This window comes from Gopherus flavomarginatus, chromosome 5, assembly GCF_025201925.1.
Source record: "Gopherus flavomarginatus isolate rGopFla2 chromosome 5, rGopFla2.mat.asm, whole genome shotgun sequence".
Taxonomy (NCBI): domain Eukaryota; kingdom Metazoa; phylum Chordata; order Testudines; family Testudinidae; genus Gopherus; species Gopherus flavomarginatus.
Window position 1 is genome coordinate 31,395,546 of NC_066621.1, and position 13,298 is coordinate 31,408,843.

The 13,298-nt window shown below is 51.4% G+C and overlaps 1 protein-coding gene across 1 annotated transcript in view; it reads left to right on the top strand.

Moving 5' to 3' along the window:
- Positions 1-13,298, top strand: part of LOC127052622 (zinc finger protein 560-like) — a 521,510-nt gene that overhangs the window by 403,297 nt on the left and 104,915 nt on the right. Inside the window, exon 1 of the mRNA XM_050956494.1 lies at positions 2,340-2,454. The gene's annotated coding sequence lies outside the window, so the exon portion shown is untranslated. Of the gene's footprint in view, positions 2,455-13,298 lie in introns of the transcript that reaches the window.

Genomic DNA, 13,298 nt, shown 5'->3' on the forward strand with positions numbered 1-13,298 from the left:
GTCCCCATTCCAGGCCTGTGCTCTCCAGGTTGTCAACTTCCCGCACTGCTGGGATCCTTCCCTCATCTCCCCCCAAACCACTGCCCCATCCCCACTTCTGGGGTCCCCTCCCTACACTGTCTAACTCCACTGCTCTCAGGATCCCTTCCTGTTCATTTCATTTCCTGCCTCCACTCTGGGCAAAAGCTCTGCACTCTTCCCACACCACAAGTTGAACCCAGGCCACCTGGGTGAAAACCAGGAATCCTGACCACTAGCCCATATGGGACTATTGTTGCATCTGACGAAGTGAGTATTCACCCACGACAGCTCATGCTCCAATACGTCTGTTAGTCTAGAAGGTGCCACCGGATTCTTGGCTGCTATTATTACTACAACTCAGGCCTTGGCTACACTGGAGAGTTACAGTGCAGGTGGTGGCTTTACAGCGCTGTAACTTACTCCCCGTCCACACTGGCAAGGCACATACAGCGCTGTATCTCCCTGGCTACAGTGCTGCATGTGCTCCACCTCGACGAGAGGAATAAAGAGAACAGAGCTGGTGATGCAGAGCTGCGGTGCTAGTGTAAACAGTGATTAATCTTACTACGCTGTCACTGACCTCCGGAACCTTCCCATAATGCTTTAAGTAGAGATAACACTCTTTGTTTTGGTGTGATGCCTCTGTTTGTTTTGTTGTGAGCTCAAGGCTCCCGGAGCTGCTTATATAAAAAAAAACACATTTACTGTTTGCAGTGAATGAGCAGAGGCAGGGGGATCCCTTTGGAACACCCACAGCTGGTGTTTGCTTGAGGAGAGAAGCAGCCGGGTGGGCACGGCGGGGGGGGGTCTGTTTTAGATCAGCGACTTATCTGGTTTGTGAGGAAAAAAACAAAGGTGGCTATTTGCATTTAGTGAATGAGAGAGGGGTGGGGGAGGAGGCTTGAACTTGCCAGGCAGGGAGCTGACACAGTGTCAGCTCCAAAAATCCACTCGCTCTGTCTCCCCCACGCTCCGTGTCACACTCCACCCCACCCTCCTCTTTTGAAAAGCACATTGCAACCACTTGAATGCTGGGAAAGCTGCCCATAATGCACCACTCCCAACAGCGCTGCAAATGTGGCCATGACAGAGTGCTGGTAGCTGTCAGTGTGTCCACACTGCAGCGCTTTCCCTTAACAGCTGTAGGAAGACAGCTTTAACTCTCAGCGCTGGACAGCTGCAAGTGTAGCCAAACCCTCTCTAAGCCGACCCCTTATGAGAACAGCAGGGACTAGCATGACTAGATGTCCCGATTTTGGGGTCTTTTTCTTATATAGGTGCCTATTAACCCCACCCCCATCCCAATTTTTCACATTTGCTGTCGGATCACCCTAGCAGGGGTTGCACACAGGGCTGCGTTAACCTTCAGGTGCTGAGGTTTCCCTCCCTCCATTCCCAGAGCCTGTGATCAGGAAACAGACATCAGGGCTCCCAGGTGCTGCACAGACCATGACTGAGATCAGACCCCATATTATGCAAGGTGCTGTACAAACCCTGGGCAACACTGAGACACCCAGGAGGTTCCCCTCAATTTCCCTGAGCCTCTGCTGTCCAACTTCTTCTGAATTCCTCTGGCTCACCCCCCCCCCACAAAAAAACCCATCTTTCCAAACAGTCCTTCTTTCCTTGCCCCTTGATTCTGGTTTCACACCCTGGGACCATCTCCTCTCTTTGTCTCTCCCCCTCCAGGTGAAGCAGAGATGGAGGCAACTTCAGCCACTGGAGTCAGCCTCAGCGAGCACTGCAGCCGGCCCCGGGGGAGAGGGGGTGGTTGCAGACACAGGAAGGGAGCAGGGGGTGCTGGGAAGAAGGTGGCAGGAGAACAAAGCTCAGAGACCCAACATGGGGAAACTCCAGGGGGCGGGCCTCTGACACATCCCAGGTGCGGGCAGCTCCTGGGGGCGGGTCTCTGGCACAGCACATGGGCAGGGCAGCTCCTCGGGGCGGGGCTCCAGCACAGAGCAAGGGCGGGACAGCTCCTGGGGGCGAGGCTACAGCACAGAGCGTGGGCGGAGCAACTCCGGGGGCGGGGCTCTGGCACAGCCCATGGGCAGGGCAGCTCCTCGGGGCGGGGCTCTGGCACAGCCCGGGGGCGGGGCAGCTCCTGGGGGCGGGGCTCTGGCACAGCCCATGGGCAGGGCAGCTCTTGGGGGCGGGGCTCTGGCTCAGCTCAGGGGCGAGGCAGCTCCTGGGGGTGGGGCTCTGGCACAGCCCGGGGGCAGGGCAGCTCCTGGGGGCGGGGCTCTGGCTGAGCTCAGGGGCGGGGCAGCTCCTGGGGGCGGGGCTCTGGCACATTGTGACGCGGAACCCGGGCTGAACAGCTGCTTCCTGGTTCTCCACGTGCTGCCAGCAGCGCTGGAGCTGCCCGAGCCGGAGCGGAGCCGCTGTTCTCAGCTGCAGCCAGGATCTGCCCCCGGCCCCGCTGGGATCCAGGTGGGTACAGAGACTGGGGCCCGGGGGTTCCCCTTGGTGTGGCTGGCGGGGGCGGGAGGGGAGAAGCCGGAGCTGCAGGCGGGGGAAGGGCGGTGGGATATTGTGACCCGGAGCCCCCGGGGAATGAGAGGCGCTGGGGGGCAGGAAAGTGACTCTGCCCCAGGGAGCCTGGGAGAAGCCTTGAAGGCGCCTCGGCCCCAGTGGAGCTGCAGGAAGATCCGCCCGCCCGCCCTGCTGGGATGGGGGGCCCGGGGCCCGGCTGTCGTGTGTGGGGGAGGGGCGACCCCGGGCAAGGGGGGGGCTGTGTATTAAATCCTCCCCATAGCAATGTGCTACTCCCGGGCACTGCGCATACCCAGTAACAGCCGCTGAAGCCGCTGCCCTTCCCCCTGCCCGGACCAGCCGTAACTTTCCGCCGGGTGCTGGGGGCGGGGCTGGAGCGGGGCGGGGGAGTAACAGGGAGCGTGGGAGGGGCAGGCGCAGAGCAGGAAATTGATGGGCGGGGGGGGGTCAGGCAGCTGGAGGCAGGATTCGTGGGGGGCTAAAGGGCACAATCCGGGCTGGGGGGAGGAGCAGGAGTTGAGCTCAGGGGGAGGCGCTGGCAGAGCCCCTCTCTTTGGTGTGAGGGCGGAGGTGTGAGGGGAGAGGAGAAGCTGGAGTTGCAGGGGCGGGAGGTCACTGGGGCGGGGGGGGTAGATCTGTCTCTGTGCAGCCAGGACATTCCTGGGGTGGGAGGGAGGTGAGTTAACTGGATCCTGTCCCTGTTTTTGCCACTTCCTCCCACACACACATTCTCTCAAGATTTCCCCTTTTCTCTCTCATTATCACACGTGGCTATAAAATCCAGGGAGATTCTCCTCCCCCCCCCCCAATGATCAGCTCTCTAATTGCCTCTGATTTTCCCTTTTCTCTCCATACTTCTCAAATGTCAATTTAAAATCTCTCTGATGGGGGGTGGATTTTCCCACCCATTTTATCTGCAGCGATTTGTCTTTGTTTGGGTGGGAAATTGTTGCTCTGGGTCATTCCCCAGAACATGGCTCCCACTGGAGTGGGATGGGATGAGGTTCCCGTTCTCTGCCAGGGCAGGGAAGGGAAGGGAGGAGCACATCCCCCATGGAGACTGCCCAGACCCCATTTCCCAATTCCCCTGCGGCCACCTTCCATTGTCCAGGGAGCCTTCCAGCTCCCCCCCGCCCTTAAATCAGCTCCTCAAAGGGCTCTGAGCTGCTCACGTGAATGGTTGCCCCGTGGCCGGGGGGGACCATCACATTCTGTTTATGTATTGGACAGTCATATAAAATCCAGTCCAACAGTCCCCCTTTTCCACTAGTTATTTAATAGCAACATCAAATCCCCTCCGATCTTGGTGGTTTTCTCTCATGTTATCAAATGTCGTTTGTGACAGGGTTCTCTCTGCGTGTCTCAAAGATTGATATAAAATACCCCAAACATTTGCCCCACTTCTCTCTAGTTGTTTTATTTCTAATTGAATATGATGGGTTGTTTCCCAATGTGCTAAGATGCAGCCGCCTCTGGGGTGGATCCATGGTGGTCATTATTTGCTAGTGACAGCCCGTGGATCTTTCTTGCCCTCCAGGCCTTCCATTCTCCTGTTAAAGAAGCACTCTCCAGGCTCCCTCTGCCTGTGTGACTGGCCAGCAGGAGGTGATGTTAACTTTCTAGCCACTTCTCACACTCTGTGAGGTAACACTTGCAGGGGCAGGGAAGGTGTCTGTGTGGGGAGATTGCAGCTGAAGGGGCATTGTGGTAGGGGGAGGCCTCTGGGTGGCTGGGCAGGGGATACCCTAGTCAGGTTGTTGGGTTGTGGAGGTTTGGGGTTTTCGGGGGTGGTGGTTCTGATGTGCCCATCCCTGAGGCTATGGGTCCTGGAGGTGGGTATCGCTGGGGGCCTGGTGGCTGCAGAACAGTGGGGGTGGGTGTCTCTTGGGGAGGCGGGACAGAGGGTTAGAGGGAGCCTGGTTCTGTGCCAGGGGCTCTGTCTGTGCTTCCCCCGCTGGTTCCTGGTTTTGTTGCCATGCCCAGCGCACAGAGCTGGGGGAGGGGATCCCTGGCACTAGGTGAGGGCATGCCAGGGAAGCAGAGTGATGGGTCGCACTGTAAAGAATCAGGGGGTCACACTGGGCAGAGGAAAGGGTCGCAGGCAAATGTCAGGGTAGATCGTTCTGGAGGGTGGGGAAGTTCCTAGGCAGGCAGTGAGGGACTGAGTTCCCAGTGGGGGGGGGTCCCTTGAGGGGGTCCCTGGCTGCTGGAGGCTCTTGGTGGGGGGAACCCTTTGGGATTCCCAACCTGGCAATCATGGTGTGGTGGGAGTTCTCTGGCCGGTGGGATTTTGAGGGGTATCTGGGGTCCCTGGCCAGGGACTCTGGGGGCTGCGTCCCAGGAAATATCTGATGGGATCCAGGCTGGGGGGTTTCTGGGGCACCTGGCTGGGGGGTCTGGGCTCTGGGTACTAGGGGGTGTCTGGGGGCTGCTGCTAACCATGATCCTTCTCTCTGGTCAACTTGTACCAGAGTCCTGGCTCCTAGTCACCAGGTCACCAAGTCCATTCCCCAGTCACGTGCCCTGTCACTGTGATAACTTTCTGTCCACTTAGCAAACACTTTTAGTGTGAAATCACAGAATTTACTTTTCTCCTCTTTTGAAAACTGCAGGAACTTTCGGTTCTGTTTGAAAAATTTTTGCCCCCAGTCCTTGTCCTAGATCTGCGGGGGTGAGGGAGGTGGGAAGGGAGTCAGCACTGCCACACGATGGTCTTTTCCACAGCGTTCTGAACTCATTCTTTCTGAAATCCGGTGTCATTGAGACCGTTGTTAATCCAGAGTCACTGTATGGAAAGTCAAGGAGTGATTCCAGATGGACAGTGGGTCAAATGAGATCAGCCATTCTCCCTGTGAGGAGGGGCTCCCATTAGCTGCTCTCCCCAGAGAGCTAAAGGAGGGAAGCTGCTCATACACTCTGTCCCTCTCTGCTCAGGATATTGGGGTTCAGCTTCCTGGGTCAGATGCTGCAGCCTCCATTGTGATCTGGGAGACCAGGCTTGGCAGCTGCTGCTCCCCCAGTGGGGCTCTGTGCTGGGAAGTGACCTTAATTAAAGCTTCTTGTCTGCCCGGCCCAGGGGATGACTTTCTGCAGCTGGTCCTAGCCCCCTAGGGCAGTCCTGGGCCCTGTTACTACTAAATTCTGAGCCAGAGTCTCCAGGTAACTGAAAGACCTCAGGGAATGTCCTAGGGTCTGGCAAGAAAGTGACTCTGCACAAAAACACCACCTCATTTCTCCTCCCATTAGCGGTTGCCAGGAGGAAATCCAGCCATGGGAGAGCAAAGCCCCCAGGAATGGGACTGTCCCAGCCAGAGGGGCAGGGAGAGAGGACAGGGGAAGGAGAGACTGAAAGGGGCAGTGGGAGAAATGAATGTGGAGGAGAGATTTCCAACTCTCTAGTCCACCCAGACACATGTATTGCTGCATCCTGGGGCAGAACCACTTTCCAGTGAACAAAACAAGGATCAGACAGAGCAAAAGCCAGTTCCTGGCTCCATATTCCCCCTGCTGGGGTGTGGCTGCCGTGGGGTCAGTGTCTGAGGGAATCCCCCACGTGACTCCTTTGGTTCTGCTCTTTTCTAGCCTTGTGTTCAGAGAAGGGGTGAGGGGAGAGAGAAGGGAGGTTAAAAATGTGTCTGTGACCTTAGCCTGGCAGGAGGGGCCAGGTCTAAATTGTAATAAACAGATTGAGCATTTCCCAGCATGACAGAATCTAGGGTGTCTGTCTGCAGGGAAAGGGCCTGTAGGAGTTGTGATGTGAAATTAACTAAAACCGGTTCTGAAACGCCCACAACTGCCCTTCTCCCCCAGACAAGCTGCAGAATGTCATTGCTCCAGCTCATCCCAGCCTGGCGTGGGACAGGGAAGAGAAATGGCTGCAGTGGAGTCAGTCCAGGTAGAGATTATCGGGGGGTTGCTGTTGGGTTCCTGCTGGAGGAAAGGGAGAGCAAATACACCTGAGGTGGGAAGGTCTGCAGAGTCTGGTTTGGAGGTTGGAGCGGGGCAGGAAATTCACAGCGTGGGGAAAGGAGGAGGCCAGGGTGTGGCAAACCTGCTGGGAGTTATTTACTAAGTGGCCTAGATTCTAGGAACAGACCCAGGAGGTTTGGTGGTGGAAATGCCCTAATTTGTGAAGAGAGAAAATAACCCACCTACATGGAGCTAGTCAAACTGACCAGACTCCTAGTGCTGGAGCCTGACCTCATTAACCATCAGCTGCTGTGAGATATAAAGGGGACACCCATGAGTCAGGCTTATTGGAGCTGCCTCTCCCTTCATATCCCGCTCCTCACAATGAGAAGGGTGTTGGGCATCCTACCAGCGAGCTCTCCCTGGACCCTGCCAGGGGCTCCATCTCCTGTATTAGTAAGTGGCTAGTAGGGGGGTGATGGATATGCTGGGAGAGATAAGGGGCTCTCTCTTCATCCCCTCACCGTGGCATTTGCTGGATACTCTGAGCCAGGTCGAGGTGGGACTCTCCTGACTATGATCCACCCAGAGCTTCCATTTGATTCACTCTTCTCTGCCACAAATAGTGGGGCTGTGAGTGGGGCAGCAAGTCCTTAGTGTTGGACTCTTACTCTTTCAGGGGCTGGTGACTTTCAAGGAGATGGCTATGTATTTCACCAGGGAAGAGTGGGCTCTGCTGGACCCCACTCAGAGAGCCCTCTATTGGGATGTCATGCAGGAGAACTATGAGACTGTGACCTCGCTGGGTAAGAGTTCCTGTCCCTTCTGTTCTTGAAAGGGGAAATGAAGAGTGAAGGTTCACGCCACCCACACAATGCCATCTGTACCCTGTCCTGTTTCAGCATCACCCCAATAGGCCAGTGACACACATAATACCAGAGACCCTCCTCTGCTGCAGAATACTTTGGGAACAGAGCACAGGAGCCGTATTGCACAGTGTCAAATATCTCCTGTTTGCTCAAGTGAAACTGAGGGTTAGATCTTGTATAACTGTCCCATTCCCCTAATCATTTTTGTTGCCCTTTTCTGAACCTTTTCTAATTCCAATATATCTATTTTTGAGATGGGGTGACATGTGCATGCAGTATTAAAGATGTGGGTGTATCATGGATTTATTTGCTGTTTTTACAAATATGATCTATGAGATAGTCTGTCATATCTATCACTTTCTAAATTATTTCCTACATTGTTCACTTTTTTTCACTGCAGCTGCACATTGAGTGGATGTTTTCAGAGAACTATCCACAGTGACTCCAAGATCCATCTCTTGAGTGGAAACAACCAATTTAGGCCCCATCATTTTGTATGTATAGTTGGGATTGTGTTTTCCAATGGGCTGCACTATGTGCTATCCTGTCATCTAGTACTGCTGAGATCCTGGATTCAGTAATATCCCTGCCCTTCCTGTTCCCTTTCTCCACCGAACCCCGCCAGCCCATGCTTCCTGTTCCCAGCTTCCCCAGGATTCTCGCACTGTCTCTGAACCTTTCTGTAAGTAAGAAGCAGTGCCAGGGACACTTGCCCTCTGTCTGGAGTCTTCGATTTCTGGGACATGGATTTACTTTCTCTGTGTTGTAAGAGGCTCTGTCATAATGAGTGTCTGTGATGTTACCCAGAGTACAATCTGGACTGTTAAATAGCTGTCCCCTCAGTCCTCCAGCATGGGGTGCCTTTTCCACTGTTTTCCCGCGAGAACAGCCTCTCTTGGCCAATTAACACACAGTCTCCAGCATGTAACTCACTCCCAGCTACACAGTATTGAATGCTGCCAGACAGCCACTCATGAATTACACCTCAGGAGAAAACCAGCAAATTCTCAAGTGCCCAACTTTCCCCCAGAAATGTGCATCTTGCACTGTCCAGCACGCTACTGAACGACCCAAGCTCATATGAAGTCTGTCATTTCATCAGCGGAAAATGACATTCACCAGCTTGTTATCCCAAACAGAGTTTCCAACACACTTCAATCCACACATACTGGTTAGATGAACAATAAACCAAGATTGTTAACTACCAAAAACTAAAACTAGGCCCAGTCCATGAAAGGGGCACTCCCAGGAGAGACTGTATAAAGGCTGGAACATGAAACACCTTTGTAAACCTGAGACAGCTGCCTTGGGGACAATGACAGGGAGAATCCCCCGAAGTGACTCCTTTGTTTCTGCTCTTCTCTGGCCTCCGATTGTTCCTTCCAACGTGGAGTACTTTGCACTTGTCTCTACTGAATTCGATCCTATTTACTTCAGATCATTTCTCCCGTTTGTCCAGATCATTTTGAATTTTAATCCAATCCTCCAAAGCACTTACAACCCCTCCCAGCTTGGTGTTGTCCGCAAACTTGATACGTGTAAGAGAGAGACTGTTACTGGGAGGGTTTCCCCATGTGTCAGAGGGTTACACCCTGGTGGGAGGGGGCTAGGCCTGTACTGGAATAAGGTCACTCTGTGCTTCACAGTGTGCTAGAACCTAGAATGTGCATTAGCAGGGGAAAAGCTGGGGGGAATCGGCTTGGGGAATGGACAAAAGCCTAGTCTGAATTCTCACACCTTGCCCTTTTCACCCTGGCAGGCCAGAGAATAACATCCATGTTTCCCTGCAGATCATCTCGTCCTCCCAGGGGCAAGGAAATGGCTGCAATGGAGCTGGCTCAGGTAAGAGATTATCAGGGTGGCGGGCTCTGCTTGGAGGTTGAGGAGCAGTAAATGCATAAGAGGGTGGGAATTGCTAGAGGTGGTGGGAAGCAGGAAATATCTCGGGTGGAGAAAGGGAGGGGACAGCATGTGACAAACCTGCTGAGACTTGTGTAGTGTAGGGCGTGATGGGTTGTCACCCCCAGGAGGCAGTTTGTGGAGCTTCTGGGAACTGCTGTGTCCTCTAACCCTCACGCTGGGCTGGCCCTTCTCACACTGCTTTGCTGGAGATTTCGCCAGCCTCTCCAGGGCCTGTTATCACCCAACACAACAGCAGGTGGCGCCATGCAGCCAACTAAGCTACCTGAGTGCGTTACCTAAGCCACTCAAGGACAGATAGAAGACAAGAGCCAATTTCCCACTCCCCAACCTTGCACACTTGCTGTAGTATAAATCCAGAATGATACCATCTTATAGTGCACAGGGATCTCTATAATGCAAGCTCATTAATGTAGTTCCCCTTCCCCTCGATATGGGACAGATGTGCACAACAAGCTGAGATTTTCCCCAGACACTTCACTCAAAATACGCTGGTTAAGATAAAGCATCAAACAAGTTTATTAACTGCAGAAAGATAGATGAAGTGATTATAAGTGATAACAAACAGATCAAAGCAGAGTATTTAGCAAATAACCAGAACTCAGACTAAGCCTAACATACTAGATGGATAGAATTTGAATTAGCAATTTCTCACCCTGACTGATGGTACAAGCAGTCCCCCAAGTTTCCATACACAAGCTAGAAATCTCTTGATCCTGGGAGCAGCACTTCCCCCACATCCGTTTTTGTTTCTCAGGTGTTTCCAGAAGTTCTCTTGTGTGGAGAATGAGGCCAAGAGATGATGTCACACCCCACCTTATGTAGCTTTTCCATATGGTGGGAACCTTTTGTTCCAAACTCAGTTCCTAGTCCAGTTTGTGGAAAAATACAGGTACTAAAATGGAGTTTAGTGTCATGTGGTCTGGTCACAGGCCCTGCTGAGTCATAGTAGCCATGTCTCATAGGCTGGCTGAAACATTCACAGGAAGGCTAAGCTCTTCCACAGTCCATTGTCTTTGTTGAGCCATCAGCACTGTCTGGCTTCTTCATTGTTGTACCTGAAAGGCTCATTGTGGGTGTTACTCAGAGTAAGCACATTTGAAATACAGATCCAGAGTCAATATCCATAACTTCAGATACGAACATGATATGTGCACACAAATAGGATAATCATATTCAGCAAATCAGAACTTTTCCAGTGACACCACACATGATGCATCTTCTACAAAATAGATCATAATTATGTCCTAATCATATTATAATCATACCACTATGATGAATATGGGGGTGTAGTGTCAGATAGGTCCTAATTTCAAGGCACAGGAGTTGGGAATGGAACTTCCCCTCTTTGTGGAACAGGAAATAACCCTCCAGCCAGGGCTGGGACAACTTCCCAGACTCTCAGTGATGGAGCCTGAATCTACTGACATTTCATTAATTACCACCAACCCCAATCTTTGTGGCAACTGTAAACTTTATCAGTGATGATTTTGTACTCTCTTCTAAGTCATGGATAAGAATGTTAAATAGCACAGGGCCAAGAACCAATCCCTGCAGGAACCTGCTAGAAAGAAATCCACTCGATCATGGTTCCCCATTTACTATCAGAGTTTTTAATCTATTTAATGTATGCCGTGTTTATTTTGTATCATTCTAGTTTTTTTTAGTAAAAATATTGTGCTAATCAAGTCATGTCCCTTACGGAAGTTTAGGTATATTACATCAATACTATTAGCTGCAACCAAACTTTTGATCTCATCCAATAAGGATATCCCGTTAGTTTGATAGGCTCTATTTTCTCTAAACCTTTGTTAATGGGCACTACAATTCTGACCTTCTAACTTCTATTCTTTCTGAATGACTTCCCCTTTCTTCCATATATTTTATTTGGAGAGTGCTTGGATTCCTACCTGGGAGCCACTGTCAGGGTCCAGAGACAGCCCCATCTCCTATATTAAGCTCTGGCTAGTAGCTATGTGATAAATGTGAAGACCCTGCTTCTGTCTGTCATATGGGAGACACAAAGGTTCTCTCTTTCTACCCTCTGATGCCTCCTGGCTGCTGTAAGCAAGGTGGGGTGGGACTCTGTTAACATGTGCCTCCCGGAGCTTCCATTTCCCTGGTGCTGCTGTTCCGTGAATAGTGGGGTTGTGAGTGGGTCAGCAGGTACTGAGTATTGGACTCCTGCTCTTTCAGGGGCCAGTGACCTTCGAGGAGGTGTCTGTGTATTTCTCCAGGGAAGAGGGGACTCTGCTGGACCCCACTCAGAGAGCCCTCTACAGAGATGTCATGCAGGGGAACTATGAGACGATGGTCTTGCTGGGTAAGGATTCCTGTCCCTTCTGTTCTTGGAAGGGGAAATGAAGAGTGAAGGTTCATGCCACCCCCACAATGCCATCTGTACCCTGTCCTGTTTCAGCATCACCCCAATAGGCCAGTAACATACATACTACCAGAGAACCTCCTTTGCTGCAGAACACTTTGGGAACAGAGCACAGGAGCAGCATCACACAATGTCAAATATCTCCTCTTTACTCAAGTAAAACTGGGGTTAGGTCCAGCATAATGAAGAGAAGCTTCCTACCCCCAGCCTTCTCTCAAACCCTGAGCCTTCTCTACCCAAACCAGAATGTGCTTGGGGTGTAACAAGCAGGCGGCTGGAGTCAGAGCTGCCAGTCCAGGGTTACTTATCATACAGACACTCAGTGCGTCCTTGAACGCTGGCTGGGAGTATCCAGACAGGGGAGCTCCAGCAGCAGAACACTGAATCTCACCCAGGATTACAGATGACACAACTCCTCGCTGATCTGGATTGCACCTCAGCATGTGAAAATGGCCTAGGTTGGTAGTGACATTTCTTGAGACATGGAGAGTCTTGCTCCCATATCACCAGGTGTAATAAAAATAACAGGAAAGGCCAAATATGGAAAACTGATTCTTCAGCTTGCTTTTGACCTGCATCATATTTTGCAATATATTCCAAATAAGGAAATTAACGTGCAACGTATGTGTCATTGTTTGTGGTTTTAAGCTGTAAAAGGCTTGTGTGATTTTTAGCTCGGGAACAGTATTCCAATAGCTGTCGCCCCCTGCGTGCTTGTAACCAAGAAAAGAGCCTCAGGCTGAGCTGATTCAAATATTAATCCTGTGGTCGTTTTCCACAACAGCCTCAATAGGTCCCTGTGATGGAATGTAAGGCTACATCTAGACTACCCACCGTATCGGCGGGTTAAAATCGATTGCTCGGGGATCGATATATGGCGTCTCATCTAGACGCCATATATCGATCCCCGAGCGCGCTTATATCGATTCCGGAACAACACCAACCCCAACGGAGTTGCTGATTTGACAGGGGGAGCCGCGGACATCGATCCCGCGCGGTGAGGATGGGTGAGTAATCCGATCTTAGATATTCGACTTCAGTTACGTGAATAACGTAACTGAAGTCGAATATCTAAGATCGTTTTCCCCCCGTAGTGTAGACCAGCCCTTAATGTCTTCACATCTTCCCCCTGCGGTAGAATGGCTGTTTGACCAGCTGTTTGCCTTGCTGTCTCTGAGGAACTGGTCTGTGGGTGTTCCCCAGAACTGTAACTTTTTCAGTAATATCATACTGTAAAATCTCACAATTTTACATACAGTGTTACTACACATTTTAACAGGAGGATAATATTCAGTAGGTTATGCGTTTTCTAATGATACCTCACAAGCCATACTGGGTACAAAATTGATCATAATTTTCTAGAAGAGTGAACACAGGGGTACAGATTGACACAGTGTCTGTGTGTGTGTTCCCAGCAGATATGTGGGTATTTCAATCCCTCATAAGCACAATGTTTGGCATCTTCAAGGACCTGGGGAACTGGTCCTGGGAATTCACTAGTTTAGCAAGAGTGAGACTGCATGAAATTGTGAGACACTTTGGTATTAATAATAAAATAATATAATCTGATAAAATTGCAATGAATCATGCTAGGTATGCCATGTAAAGTGTCAGTGAAAATGTTATGATTTGTCAAGTATGATAATTTTGTTTCTATGTTTCTATCACCTTTGTATTGTGAGTTACAGATATGTAAGGTA